We start from the raw sequence: 16,910 nt of genomic DNA, 5'->3' as shown, positions 1-16,910 counted from the left end.
CACTAACAATGCACTGAGTGTTCTGATCGCTTTGTTTTATCTGTTATGGTGATCTTTTGCATCAGCTTGATAGCCAGATGATGAACAAGTTAATTCCAATATAATCTAAAAACAGGGGGAGGCATTTCAAAGGTTAACACTGAATGATGATTGCATTTTATATGGGGCACCATGTATTTCAAATAGGCAGTTGTAATATCTAATGCATTAAACCACTCTCCACAGGTAAGAGGTTCTCTGCTCATGCTAGAATAATTCTGTTTTGAAGGTGGCACCCAAGTGCCACAGTTGCATGCAGTCCTTCTGGGCTTGTATCCCAGTCAGGCATAAGCAATTTTTCATGCAGTGCAACTTTACAAACTTCAATTGCCCTAAAGGTTGTCATCAGGAAGGGTACCGGCCATAAAATCCTGCCAAACTGCTTCTGCATAACCCAAAAAACTGAGGATGAAAAGAAAGAAAAATTAATTTAAAAAAAAATGGAATGGAATATGCACACTTATGCATATTTTTCATTGTTTTATTGTTCCAGACTCTTTTCAGTATATTAAAACATCATATTTAATAAAAACTAATGCCGGTTTTTCTTATTAAAATATTTTATTTCACATTTAAATTTTACGTTTAACGATTAAAATTGTGTCAGTTCCTAACAGGGAAAAGTGAATAACAAATACATTTCAACATTATAACACACCATGCTGTACATCATGATAAAAATTGAGTATTTTGGTCTCCAACATCTATTGTGGAGAGGGAAGCAAATTTGGAATTTCATTATTAAAATACAGCGTTTAGAACCATTTCAGTCATTTCACAATGCAACAAATGACATGTGAAATGACCGTAATTTGTTTGCAGTTATTTTTTTCTTCATTTGTAAAAGTCTTTTTTTTATTAACTGTTACTTTTTTTATTAAGTGTAAAGCTTTTATTATTAATAATTTTAATAGTTAAAAGGTTAAATTAAAGTTGTTTTTTTTTTTGTTTTTGAACTCTAATGTAAATAAAAATTCAGTTAATAATAGTGAAATTAATATTGAATCGATCCAGTTATTTGTCAAGAAATGAATTATTTTATTTTGTCTGTATTTACAGCTTAGATCTTGTTATTTCTTTAATTTAATAATCTAACCTATTTTTTAAATTTATTTCTAAATCAAACTATTATCAACGTATCTTTAGTGTAGGAGGCCAATACGTTGCTTTGTCTGCAAATACTTATTAAAAAATCATCATGATGTTGGTACCACCATGTAAACTCAGTCAGATACAATAATACAGCAGCCTGAAGGGCTATGTTAAATCTGCAATTTGGAACACCCCAAAACCTCAAGGTAGGTATGTTGTGCAGGTAGTTGGAAATCAATGTATGTTACAATTTACTAGATGGTTAAACTAGATGGTTTATCATATTTTACACATGATAAAGTACAGTTTACCAGACAACTGTGCGGATAATCATGTTAATCTTACGCATAGATATTCAGATGGATCACCAAACTAGTAAAGGTAACCCGTGAAGATGGAAAACAAGTCTGAACTGTTAATGAAATAGTCCAACCTACTACAACCTGTCTACACTAATTATTATTTTATGTCATTATTGTAATCTTATTTTATTTTTTTGTTTATGGACAATGTTAAAGATAATTTATTTCAGCATTTTTTTTATGATTTGACTAATTTTCTTTCTCTTTTCTCCAATTCATTTACTTCCACAACAATCTTATTTTTCTATTTCTCAACTCATAATTGAAAATTAATATTCTAAATACATTGTGACGTCAAGGAATCTTTTCCTAAGGAAAAGTAAGGAATTTTTATAAAAAATCAGGAACAATTGCAAAAAATTTCAAAGTTGCATTTTTGTTACCAAATAAAGATGTTAGTATTTTTTAAGTAGTGGTGACCCATTGCTCAGCACGTTGCAACTACATGCTTTAAGCAGCCACTCTATTAACTGAAAACTCTATTAACTGTTATTGGAATTTTACTCAAACCACCATGATATTTTTTTTTGTTTAATTTTAGGTAATTAGTTTTAAAAGTGATGTGTGTAAGAAACATTTTGGATCAGGCAATTTGGGTTGAAAGGCAGTGACTTAACACAGTTTACCTGAAAATTTAATCTGCCAGCAATATTTCAACTTAATATAGACGAATACTTTGATCAGCAGTGGTTGTGATAAATATGTGTGCTATAAGCACACATATTTATCACACACACATATTTATATAATATGTGAGTAATAGCATTTCAGCAACAAGTGATACGTTTGATTCCTTGACTACATTTATGGAAAATTTCAAGCAGTTACTTCTTGTTATTGCAAGATGATGTTTCTAAGGCGCAGATTGTGGGTTGTCAATGTTGTAAAAAATAAGTTATACTGAAGTTTATGTGAAGATAGTTTTTTCCTGATAGTTGTATAGCATCAAAATTCATGGTCTTGAACCGAACTTTGATGGCATCAGCAAATACTTGTACTTTTCTTTTGGCTTCACTCATTTGACTGGTTTGATGCAGCTCTCCAAGATTCCCTATCTAGTGCCAGTCATTTCATTTTGGTATACCCCCACATCCTACATCCCTAACAATCTGTTTTACATATTCCAAACATACCCTGCCTGCACAGTATTTCCCTTCTACCTGTCCCTCCACTTTTAAAGTGACTATTCCAGGATGTTTTAATATGTGGCATATAAGTCTGTCTCTTCTTATAACTATATTTTTCCAAATGATAATCTCTATCAATCTGATGCAACAACTCTTCATTTGTCATTTTATTCACCCACCTGATTTTTAAAATTCTCCTATAGCACCACATTTCAAAAGATTCTAATCTTTTCTTCTCAGGTACTACAATCATCCATGTTTCACTTCAATACAAAGCTACACTCCAAACATAAACTTTCAAAAATGTTTTTTGACATTTACATTAATTTTTTATGTAAACTAATTATATTTCTGACTGAAAGCTCGTTTCACATATGCCATTTGATATTTTATTTTGCTCCTGCTACGTCCATTTTCAGTAATTCTACTTCCCAAATAACAAAATTCTTCTACCTCCATAACCTTTTCTCTTCATATTTTTACATTTAATGGTCCATCTTCATTATTTGTACTACATTTCATTACTTTCATTTTGTTCTTGTTTATTTTCATGTGGTAGTTCTTGCGTAGGACTTCATCCATTCCTTGTTGTAGCCTTCATTGTTCCTACAAAACCTTTTTATTCTCAGCTAGAATTACTATATCATCAGCAAATTGTAGCATCTTTATTTTTTCACCTTGTACTGTTACTCCGGATCAAAATTGTTGTTCAACATCATTAACTGCTAGTTCTGTGTAAAGATTAAAAAGTAACAGGTATAGGGAACACCCTTGTCAGACTCCCTTTCTTATTACGGCTTCTTTCTTATGTTCTTCAATTATTACTGTTGCTGTTTGGTTCCTGTAAATGTTAGCAGTTGTTCTTTTACCTCTGTACTTGAATCCTAATTTTTTTTAAATGTTGAATGTTTTATTCCAGCCTATGTTATTGAATGCCTTTTCTAGGTCTATAAATGCCAAGCATGCTGGTTTGTTTTTATTTAATCATCCTTCTACTATTAATCTGAGCACTAAAATTACTTCCCTTGTGCCTATATTTTTCCTGAAACAAAATTGGTGTACTAACACTTCTTCCAATCTTCTCTCAATTCTTTTGCACAGAATTCTAGTTAAAATGTTTGATATATGACTAGTTAAGCTAATTGTTATGTATTCTTCACATTTATCTGCTCCTGCTTTCTTTGGTATCACGAGTATAACACTTTTTGAAGTCTGACGGAACTTCCCCTTTTTTGTAAATATTATACACCAGTTCGTATAATCTATCTTTCGCTTCCTCACCTGCACTGCACAGTAATTCTGCACATATTCTGTCTATTCCAGGAGCCTTTCTGTCATTCAAATTTTTTAATGCTCCCTTAAATTCAGATCTCTGTATTGTTTCTCCCCTTTCATCCTCTTGGACTGCCTCTTTTCTTATTCATTTCCTTTGTATAACTAAAATATATTCCACCCACCTATCGACCTTTCCTTTCATATTATAACGCGGTGAACAATCTTTGTTTAACACATTATTAGATTTTAATTTACATATGACAAAATTTTCCTTAACTTTCCTGTGTGCTCCTTTTATTTTACCAATGATCATTTCTCTTTCCACTTTTGAACATTTTCCTTTAATCCACTCTTCTTTCGTTAGTTTGCACTTCCCGTTTATAGTATTTCTTAATCGTCGATAGTTCCTTTTACTTTCTTCATTACTAGCATTCTTATATTTTTTATGTTCATCCATCAGCTGAAATATATCCTCTGACATCCAAGGTTTTCTACTAGTTCTCTTTGTTCTGCTAAGTTCGCTTCTGCTGATCTAAGAATTTCCTTTTTAACATTCTCCCATTCTTCTTCAATATTTTCTACCTTAACATTTTTAGTAAGACCTCTTGCGATGCCCTCCTCAATAATCTTCTTTGCTTCCTCTTCAGATGAATCTGTAGAATTTAGAGAAGCATATGAAAGAGGTGAATCTACAGATTCATCTGACACCTTTTCTTCAGGTGTTTAAACCCCAATCTACATTTCAATATCACTAAATTATGGTCGCTTACAGTGTCTGCTCCAGAGTAAGCTTTGCAGTCAATGAGTTATTTCTAAAACTTTGCTTAATCATGATATAATCTATCTGATTGATACACTGTACTAATAATGAGATGTTCTGTTCCAGTTTTCTTACCTGTATTACTTTTAGATTTTAGTTTTCCTTTAAGGTGTGATCATACATAAATTCTTTGTTAAATTGAAATCTGTGTATCTTATTATTTTTATTCCAACCAAGTTATTAAATATTTCTTTTTACATGGTAAAATAATATAGTCTAGTTTTTGTGAAAAAGTTTTAGCAATCATATGTGTGTGCCAATTATTTTAAAAAACTGCTTTAATATGTTTTTATTGCTTATCTGTGTTATTTTTGGTTACCGTGATCATTTTTATGCAAGAAAAATATTAAATAATTTTGTTTTTTCTTTTTTGTACTTTACAATGTAATTTACTGAAACCATTTATCACAAAAAAAAACTTAATTTTTTTGTAAAAAAATCAAAAAAATAAAAACTTTAAAAATGAATGTAATAATAAATAAGGAAAAAAGGTGAGTTGGGCAGCATTGGGGGGGTGGTGGAGGCTACAAAAAAATAAAATATTTATGCATTTTGCAGAGTAAATTGCGATAACATCCATTATGAGGGTCGCTAAACTGTTTAGTAAAAGTCAGGAAAAACGAACCTTAATATTCAGGGGGAATCCTTTTTATAAAAATTTCTACAATTCCTACCTCGAAGATCCTTTTTAGTTGCTTCAATCTAATTTATTTTGGTTTTTCTTTCAACAGAAATCTGTTAATTTCTAAAGCTCAAAATAATATTAATAGTCAAAAGTTTTTACTATCTTTATGTAGCTATACAATTTAAAATACTCTAGGTACTTCTGTTTTAATGAAAAGGGGGCACTCGATTTTTATTTGTGAATTTTCACTTCTTTCTGTTACAAAGTAAATAACTTGACTTAACTGAGATTTAATTGAGTTTAGTTATGTAATAGTCCATTTTCCTTGATACCTCCTTTCCATTTCTTTCATGTCCTGATCAAATTTCTCACCCATTTCTTCACTAACTGCACCTGCGGAGAATGGCTGAGGGGGTCTGATGCTATTATAGATGTGTACATAGAATAGCAACCTGGCTTGGGACCCGTCTGGGTCCTTAGTTTGTCAAGATAAGTGTTTTGGTATCGAGTCCCGGTTAACTTAGATATTCTCTAGGATGAGATGGATGTGTGGAGAACTCTGTGATGAAGTTGCAATGTGGGAGGGTGTGGGGCACCTCACTCACAAAAGCGGACCAGAGCAGAGAAAGATAGAGTATGTTTTCATTAGAAGCTTATTAAATTTGTGAATCTGTTTCTTGATTTTTAAGTAAATCAAGTGAACTTTGAGCAAATTGAATTGCAGGACAAAATTATCATTTTTGCGATCAGCATCATTGTATGAGGGTAGTATTTTTGGTGTTTAAAGACTCAGTCAAGTAATGACCTGAGTGCATAGTCCAACTGAAGTTAGATATAGAAAGAGTTTTTGTGTGAAACCATTGGTGTTACAGGAAGGCACAGGGATGAAGTCTCCGCAAATCGGTTAATTTGATTGTAAGTTATGGTAGGTGGTTGTGATTGGAAGGGACCTGGAGGGTTGGTGGGAGCATATCCACAGCTCACTGGATTACTATCTTAAACAGTTTCTGGCAGGCCATGGGGATTTAGAAAATATCTTTATAGGTTTGGATGACTACTTCCTGTGTTGTCCGGTTTGTGAGAGTACAGATGTGACAGCATACCACGTCTTTTTTGGCTATCCCAGATTTGAGGATCATAGGAGTGAAGTTTTGCATGCAAAAGGCAGAAGGGATATGTTTTCACCTGAGGAAGTGCAACAGATTATGCTTGAGAGTGCAAGTAATCGGATGGCCATAGCAATGTTGGCCAGGAAGCTAATGCAGGAGCTCTACACCTGGGAGGAATCTCGCAGGGGCACGCAAAGAAGGGGTTGCCAGAGAGCATTTGGGAGGACAGGCTCTCAGCTGAATGCCTACAGGGTCCCTCGTATGTGTGGGGGGTCGCCTGAGTGTGATGAGGTCAGGAGCGCTCCTCTTATGCATCCGATGGTGGCCTGTGGTAGGTGGTATGCGGTTAAGTATGTCGTATGTCAGTGACTGTTTATGACTGTGTGTGTTGTTGAGGGATGTGTCTATGATGCGATTGTGTTGCTGTTGTATGCTGAGTAAGTTTTGACAAATGCGGTTGTTGTTAAGAGGATGGATGTGTAGCGGCGTGTGTAGCTTGTGGTTGCTGTTAAGTTGTGTGTGTGTGTGGTGTGCTTTTGCCTTATGCCATCTTGTTTGTGTGTGTGATTTTCTGAGTGGTGTTTGATAGTGTGTATGGGCGTTTTATTCCCTTCCTGATGAAATGAACACAAGCTGTACAAGGAAGGGGGTAGCCAGGGGTGGAGGTTTAGTCAGTAGAACGCAGAAATGCAATACGCTCCTAATATCATCTTGCGGAACTTGTCAGCAAGTTCGACACTGCTTCAGTGATCGTAAATGGGATTCCTCCACCTCTTTAAAATTGAAAAAAAAAGTGATTTTGGTTGTCCAATGGTAGATTGTCTAAATACACTGATGGAAATGTCTACCAAGGCATCTGCATCGTCGGCATCCTGACAAGAGGCCATGACTGTATTGTGTTATAGGTTTAGAGGGTTTAAAAGATGACCTCCAGTAAAGACCATCAAGACTAGGAATGGAGCGGAATAGTGTGGTGACCGGAATTGTGACAAGGGGGTGGGTGTCTTCCTGTTTTGGGATCAGGATATATTCTTAAAACATAACAATATCCACTTCACCGAACAAGACAACGGAACTATTTTTGTGTAACTAAACACAATACTTCAACTTATGAGAAAGGGGTGTATTACACATTAATAAATTACTGAACCGTTAAAAAAATTTCCATACAGATTAATTAAAGAAAATATAGTTAAAAGATTTTCTTTCATGGAAATAATATTACATTGTTGATGAATTTCTAAACGATAGTTTGAATGTTCAGTAAATAAAATAATACAAATTTACAGAAATAGAAGAATTGTACAAAATTTATGGCGCATCATTTTGATGCGTTTGATATTTTATTTTGTTTATTTTTCTATTGTTTTGTATGAAAAGCCTTAAAATACCCATCTTATTATAAATCTCAAATACAATTTACTTAAAAATTACATTACGTTAGGGATACAGGCACAATTACATTAAGGGTCTTACATCAATTCAATTTCAGTGACAATTCCTGAGAAAGTTCTGTAATCTTGAAAAAAGTAAAGTTCTATGAAAAAAGTACAAACAGTAACATGTAGGGGATTCAAATCTATTAAAATTCTACTTTTAGCTAACTACTTGAACCTGAGGTAGCAATATCACAAATCAATATCAGGAATATTATCTACTCATTCAAGTTAAGGATTACCACCACTTAACCCTCCATTAGGAGTCTGGGTGAATAATGCAGTCACATAATTTCACAGGGTAGCTGTTTAATACGTAAAGTATTAGCTGTTAATACGCACTTGCTCAAGGAAATGAAAGTGGAAACTAAGTGTCCACAGGGAAGCTTGAAATACTCCTCCTGATGGGCTGTTTTTCTTATTATGTGATCCTCTACTGACAGATGGACTGGATTTTTAATTATTCAGTCTCTTCATTGATCCTGGATCCATTCCTCCCCTGGAGTGTCTAGCGGGTTATATCTGATTACTAACTGGGTCTGTGCTGTGGATATGGACACTTTAGATTAATTTAACCGGTATAGTGTCAAAAATACAACCAAGGAATAAAGAATGCATTGAGAACTAAGTAGTAGTAGGAAAACTGAAACTTAATAATGTTGATTTCTTTTAACAGAGTGCGTTAGAGTAACAGTACTTAAAATAATTTGTAAAAGGGAATGAAAAAGATTTATTGTATTCCAGAAGATGAAGGAAAAATAGTAAGAGATTAAGAATCCAAAAAAGTCTATGAGAAATACAAGGGACTTTACAATTACATCTACCAAACATAAATTAAAAGTTAGTGAGAGAATGAAACAAATAAATAAAATTACTATGAATAAGTTTTCACATATAAATAACAAAGTATGAGGGAAATTTATTGTAAATAATGAATAATGAAAGATAGCGCTTATATTTTTTATATTCATCATTTTCCTCACTTGAAGTCATTTATTTATTTATCTTTAAGCAACAGCAGTTTTATACTCACTTGCAGTCACTTAGTGATAACTGAATTTTATAGTGAATAAAAAATTCCAAGCCTTACTGGAATTTAAATTTTGTGACAGCCACTCTGGCAAATTAATGGGTTTTAAGTTATGGCAGCTAATGAGCATCCTCAGTAAAGAATAATTTATTTAACTACAGATGTATAAGCAGAAATTTAGTGGAAACAAATTCTGTTGACAGTTCTAAACTGACATTAATAACTCATAACAATGAATTATTATAAATTTTAATTTATTCTCTATATATTATATATTAGATAATGATATTATTAAAAATGTGTCAAGTCTAAACAAACAGACTGAGGAGGATATGGTTTCTTTAATAATTATTTAACCTGGTTACAAAAAGTAAAGGTTATTTGGATACTCAAATTTCACAAAAAAAATCTATCAAATAATATTTCTATTCTACTCCAAAGTTAAACTAATTTCATACAGCTTGAAACAGTAAAATAATTCTTACATCAACTAAGTAAATTAAACTGGTGAATTAAAAATTAGTTATCGTTATGCAGAATGTATACAGTATAATTTATTATTTTATTTTTGGTAAAGAACTTACGATCTTTAGTTGTATAACCACCCACAGGTTTAGAAGTTTGATAAGGACCATCATATTCCAATTTTACTGTGTAACCATCTAATTCTTGTCGCATTGCAATGGCAATTTTCCTGTTCCAAAAAAAAAAAACCTCTGACCATCCATATCTGCAGACCAAACCATGTTACCTCCAAATCTTTCTTCTTTTAATCAAGCAATCTACAAACGAAAAAATTAAATATAATTAGTAATAGTTTAATAATACCTTAACGGTTAATACCCACGTTATAATACCTTTAAAGGTCTGCATCTTGTAAGAATCTGTAGGTGTTGCTGTTTACTGCCACAGTAAATAGCTTAATCACTTTACACATTGATTGCCAACTATGTAGGATTTATGAAGTCTCCTGTGTGTTCTTAAATTTTGAGTCTGTTGTTTATGGAGTTTTACTATTGTTTAAAACTCTCCTCTATTCAGTTGTCATCCGTTTACCATGTTTATTTTATTTTAAATACACACAATATGAAATTTACTTCATCCTAAAGTTGGATTAAGGGATTTTTATTTTTGTAGTGTAGTAATTTGTTCAGTTTGGATTTTTGAGATAACTCGGCCAATAAATTTTTTTTTTTCATTTAACTATTTTTAGTTAACGTGATACACAACAGGCATAGATTTACAAATACCTTATACAGTCCACTACTATTGAAAAAAATAAGAAAATGTCCTTCATTGGCAGAACAAAAGTCAGTTAAATTTATCAAATGAATTTACTTCAGAGTAAATAATAATAATAATAATAGAATAATTCACTCAATGAAATAAATGATAGATTTACATAAAATTAACGTAATAATTTATTTTATTTAATGGAATTTACAACTACACAAATACAGACGACGTTTGGCTATCTCTGTCGTAACCATTGAATTGTGCAGACAGTGATTATTAGTTTGCAGTATAATTATAACAACATTTATATTATACGAGTATATGCAAGTTTACCCATCATGCCTGATAAAGGTATTCAATACAAGCGATGAAAGAGTTAGTTGGCTACAGGGATTTTTAGTAGCTGAATCCGCGTGGCTAGGGATTCAACAGAAACTCACAATTGTAGCTATTTTTTCATATTTAGTGTCATCATCATGTATTTTATCTTAATATTATTTCATGTTTTTTTTATATTTAATAATTAATATAAACTTTAATCAAATCTATTTTTGATATTATAATTAACTATTTATTTTGTGATCCTGCTTTGAACAAGGTTTTACCTGGATCCATCCCGATAAATGCTGGAACAGTTCCTTTTACATCCATGAAATAGCATGACGTGAACTATCCATTCCTGACGTGAACTACATGTATTGTTACTGGGTCTTTAAGCATAATGGTGTTTTCCTCTAGTTGTTGTATTATTAATTTATTTATAAGATATTTATTTTTACAGAATTATAATAATTCCTCTGACAATTCATGCAAATCTGAAGGACCACTATTTTCTGGTTGTGGGAAACTGACACAATAAAGAAGCGCAAAGTTCACAGAAAGGATTACAAGAGAAAATATAAGTTAAGGTTAGAAAAAACTAATAATATACATGTGGTTGAAACACAACCATCAAAGAACACTGGTATCCACAATCTAGTATTCAAATTCGTATAAAAGTAACTGCGTTTACTAGGATTTAAACCTTAGAAATCTTGACTTCAAAAGTAGTTGATTTGCAATGACGAGATTACCATTAGACCAATCCGATGGGTTGGTGACTTCTTAAGTTTGAATTTTTAGAGCAGTTACTGTGGAATTTAGAAGTGCTCAAATAAAAAAACAAGAATGCTAATAAAAAAACGGTTTTGCACATAACAATACACTTTTGTTCTGTATCCTTAAACGCAATATATACTTTCAAAATCCTTCTTATTTATTTAATAAGATAGATTCGAAGGTACGGAAGGTGTCGCAAAACCCTATTTTAAAGGTTGTACAGATACTGTCGCCGTCTCTGTCATACTAGCGATGCCCCTCGATAATAATGAAAATATAAAATGTACAATTATTATCCTGCACTAAACTACACGCAACTCAACAATTTATTATTCGCCAATATCAATAAAAATGAAAATAAAGATTTACACACACCTGAATCAGTACGCTACATAACATATTTAACTCTGTCAAAATTATTATCCAGTAATACATTATTATGGACTATAATAGCATTTATTATATAAAAAACTGTTTTGGATCAAACCAGTTAATTAACTGTAGTTAATTCTCATGCAGCGAGGAAAATGTTAACTCTCGGTTAAAAAAACGGTTTTTTATTTATTTAATACCTCCAACGTTACGTAAAAAATAAAAATTGTTTTAACAGGATATAGTAAAAAATTGATAAGCTTTAATTGCAACGAACTGTTCGTTATTGAATTCAATACATAATGAATTCATAAAAACATACATTGTTTGTATATGTATAAACACTGTTTTATCACAGGATTACAAAAATACAAACACGAATGGCCGCAATCGGTCGTCGGGTTCACCTCAAAATGGCTGCCAAAATTAAAATTTTATAATAATCATTATGTAATAACGGTATAAGCTACCAAGTTTGTTCAAATACACTAATGTACGGTTTACTAAGATGCATAAAATATATAAATATCAATTTTGTAAATCACGTGTAAACGGTGGAAAAACTAACTTTTTAATAATTGAAAAAAAAAGAAAACCACCAAAACACTAAATAAATAAATTACATTAACTTAGCGTATGTAATAACGTTGTGAAAATAACTTTGTAAGAAATGAATTAACGATTGAAAAAACAGTAATAATAATATTACCGTAAAAGTCTTAGTAGACTTTCCATTGATAACTGCTTTATTTTATTTTTAAGATTCTTAAAATTAACCTGCTAGATGGTGCGCTTATAATCTAGATTGGGATAGCTAAGATGAAGAGACATTATAACTATCAAAGTTTTACTTTCCCATTAATAGCAGAGCTATAGTTCTAGAAGGAAAAGTATTAAAGGTATTGTAATCCATCCGATTTGGGTACATGAGGTTTTACCTGAATCTTGACATTTTGTCATCTAAGGAACCCAAAAATCCAGATGGAAATTTTCAGAATATTAATATTTGTATGTACGTCTGTGTGTTTGTTGTTGGCCTATAAATCACATTATATCTCCAAAACTACTGGACCAATTTTGACCAAACTTGATCAAACTACTTCTATGTATGAGGCACTGCCATTAAACTTTCAATTTGTAGTCAACGGGATGAGGCTGTAGAGCAAGGTCACCCTCAGTATATCGAGATTTCGCTTATTTAAAGTATATTTGCAAAAAGAAATATCGCATCGTACCCCAAAAAATGCTGTTGTAGTCGCCTGTTATGTTGTTACGTCACAAGTGAGCAGTAGAATTAAATAAATGAATAATTTTTTTCCTCTGGGCCAAATCCTGCAGTTAAGTATTACACAGCCCAGGGGAGTATCCTTATGCTTACGGGCCTCCATGTCTCAGCCCAACGGTCAGATCTCACTTTGTGCCCGCCTCTAACCCCCCCAGAATCCACCAAGCCCGGCTATGCCGTCCCTGCTCCGGAAGCCGGTACTCGGCCTTTATGCCAATGCCTCTAACGGGGACACCTCTTAAGTATTTTTTCTGTGTCGGTTTAAATGTAATTCTGAAGACCCTTCTTTTAGCAACAAAAGATTAGAATGTGATCGTTTGTGTCACTCGAAGTAAAACTACCAGAAACATCAGAATAATGATAAAGTACACTGGAAAAATCACTCACAAGACTAGCGCAAAAATCACAACTTGAAACTACACTGGAATGTGATGGTTTCATCATTCGCAAATATACCAAATATTAAGTAAAATTCAACTCAAGGTAGACTGTCTGGGGAAGAACTTTTTCAACAAACAAAGGAACTTAGGAACCTCAGGTTAAGATTATGTATGGATCTTAGCAGCTTACCTAGCATAACGACATGAAACACATCACCGACACAAAAAAGAATATATTGGAACTTTTCCATCGTTGTGGAGCTGACTTAAATGCACACCTTTGTGCAAACAAGCAAATCAACATAACAGCATGCGAAGCATGTTATCAGACAACATCCTCTATCTGTCTCTCTTAGTCGACTAATTTTCTAATGAAGACAATTTATTACTGTCACATTGCATTGTCATCTACAATAATTCGGTATGCAAATTTTGACCAACTTCAGTTAACAGGAAGAAAGTAAAAAATCGATGTCCAAGTTTTGATCATCTTGCCGTCGATAGAAAGACTTACACAAAAAACGAGTTAAATAAAAGCATATAAAAAAAACGCCAAAAGTTTTACGTAACCAGAAAACTTGAAAAATCTTTAAATCGTACTTACACTGACAAAATCAGTAATCACATTTTTATCAATAGTATGGTTTTTGAAATAATTTCTTATAGAAATTATACTTTATCAAGATCTGAAACAGAATCCTCACAAAACATCATTGCTGAAGCAATTTTTAACAATCTCTGATCTATTTGAGAATACTATGTATGAATTCCTTGTTTCTGTCCAAAAAGCTCTGAAAATTATATAAAGATATAAATTGTGTTCTTTCCATGCGTAAGCACATAATTCTCAAAAAGCATTCACATTCTAATCTTTCGTTGCTAAAAGATAATGGATCTTCAGAATTACATTTAAACCGACACAGAAAAAATAATAAAAGGTTGAACTCTGAGTGTGGCTCTTTTATTGAAACTTTTTTAAGTTATATTGTTATATACTCATTTGTAGTGATGTAATTTGTTGTCATGGATTTTGGAGTGACAAAAACCTATGTGGTTATTCACCCAAAAAACAATTAATGGTAAAAAATTAATTGAAGCCTTCTTAAAATTTTTGAATGAATATTTTCAATATGAACTTTATTTTGTAGTATCAACATTGTATAGCAGAGAGTACGAGAAGAAAATAAATGCCAAGTGTGCCAAGTTTATAACACTGTTTCTTTTGTGAGCTTTGTGATAAGGAATTCAATAAATCACTGAAAAAAACTCATTGTACATAAACAAGACAAATGAAGTGAAGTTCTTAAATTTATTAATTATCTACACTCGTCAGAAAATAACTGGCATACTTTAAAAAATATGTTGGTATGAGGTAATTTATTATATTGTAATAAACAAGTCAATACTCCACAACATACTTTTATTAATTGTTTTTATGATAATGATTCCCAATATCTCAGAGTTTTAGAAAATATGCTCATAAATGTAAACACATTATGATATGAAACTAGAAAAAAGACGAGCCTATAGCCCACCTTGTAAATGTTAATGAAACGTCTGATTTTGTTAAATATTTTTGCCAGTTGTAACTAAATAACTTCATGAATTTAGCATACTATCAACAACAAAAAACTTTTACGATGAAAAGTTTCAAAATTCTGAACATTTATAGAAGTTTCTTCGGTTGTGATTTTTAACACAGCTCTAACCCCATTGTTTTCCTTTTTTATCCCCAAAGATCAATAAATTTATTAAAGGTATATTAATCGCTTTTATTTAAATATATTAATAAATGTAAAATATAAAATTAAAGAAAGCTGATACGATTATTCCAGAGCATTTATTCAACACAATCCTTTTGTTTAACCAAAACAATAATTATTTGTTAAAAAAAAAATATATAAGCAATATCCTGCAAATAATCTCATGTCCCTTCTATTTGCTTCCTTTCTATTTGCTTTATCCCTTCTATTTGGTTTTCATAATAAAAAGTGAGCACATGTTTCGGTTACGAAATCGAAGCACGGTGCATCAGTTTCATAACAAACCGATGCACTACGCTTCTTTTTTAGATTTATAGATTACTTGGGATAAATTTAACTATACTGATTTTTATTTTTTTTATTACCTTATTTTTTAAGCGTAAATAAATGTGTAAATAGAGTGGCCGAAAAGTCGCCATACCCCTTAAGTTAACGAAAAATATGAATTTTTTTTAGGATATTATAACATACGGTATTTTCATTGGGATCAGGTGGCAACGGTTTTTTAGAACGTCACACTGAGTCAAAGACAGTTGTGCCAAAATAGCTAAAAACAAGTAGGTACAGCATCTAGGACAAGTATATGAGTTCATGAATGACAACATACGAATCAAACACATCTAATCAGGGATATGTTTCGGCAACGCTTTAATAAGCAGTCACCATCATGAAAAGCAACAATGTTGGCTTGAGAAAAACATACGTTTAAATAGGCAGTGTTAAAGATAGGCCATGGAGTGGACGCAAGTTAATGCGGTTAGAAACACGAGCTGCTATTAGTTTCCATCGAACAATCCTCAATGAAATCACTTGTAAACAGTCAACAAAACTTCGTGTACTGAATGCAAGATCGTATGAAAAAGAACCTGAAAATTGTGTCATTTCGTCTGATGTTCATCAATGAACTGTCAGATGCCAATATGGAGCGTCGCGCTGTATCCTGCCGGGCTTTATTAGAAAAATTCCCTGCTGCAGTGTACCATGGAAAGGTGCTTTTTACTGACGAATGTGCAATCTACCGCAGTTCACGTGCCAGAAATGTGATATTTTGGGTGAAAGAAGATCCTTATTACGCGACACAAAAGGAAAGAAATTCACCGCACGTCATGATACGGGTTGGAATGACAACTCGTTATTTGTTTGGTCCTTATTTTTTTGACGGGCCAGTGAATGCACAAACTTATTTAGAGATGTTGCAGGCGCGGGTAATACCACAGCATCAAGAGAAGGATCTCATGGAACAGCATGGTTGCAGCAGGATGGAGAGCACCTGCACATTTTGCTCTATCAATATCAGCATTTCTAAATCATAAATTTTCAGTTCAATTATGGAGTATCAAGGCACATGTATCTGTATGTCACTACACCACAAACGAAGAGTTACATGACGCTGTGAGGGACGCCTTCCATAACGTAACACCAGAAATGCTCTGTCGCATATCACAGGACGTGGTGACGTGTAGAATCGTGCGTGCAAAAATGAGGGCAAGCACACAGACCCACTGAACCATTAATACTACTTATCAAGGGAGTCAATAAATAATTCATTATTGCATCGCATTTTTCATTTATAACTTATTAGAAATTTTTAGTTTTTATTTTAGGGGGTACGGTGACTTCCTGGCTATTCTGTACATTTTTCAAAACTATCTTTTATGATTTTTTTTAATATATAATATAGTTTTTAATATATTTATTTTACAATAAAACAGGCTTGCTTGACCTCTGCTAATATAGTATTTATTACCATAATCTAATTACCCAGCAGACCATGATTATTTCTGCAAGCATTATTTTCTATGATGAAAATAGTTAATTATCCCTGTATGTATTATTTTCATGAGAAATAATTTAAGTTTCT

General features: G+C 32.4%; 1 pseudogene; it reads right to left on the bottom strand.

The window, feature by feature from the left end:
• Nucleotides 1–16,910, bottom strand: part of LOC142326337 (cAMP-dependent protein kinase type I regulatory subunit-like) — a 57,945-nt pseudogene that overhangs the window by 19,692 nt on the left and 21,343 nt on the right.

This window comes from Lycorma delicatula, chromosome 6 (assembly GCF_047948215.1).
Source record: "Lycorma delicatula isolate Av1 chromosome 6, ASM4794821v1, whole genome shotgun sequence".
Taxonomy (NCBI): domain Eukaryota; kingdom Metazoa; phylum Arthropoda; class Insecta; order Hemiptera; family Fulgoridae; genus Lycorma; species Lycorma delicatula.
This window is presented reverse-complemented; position numbering and strand designations above follow the sequence as displayed.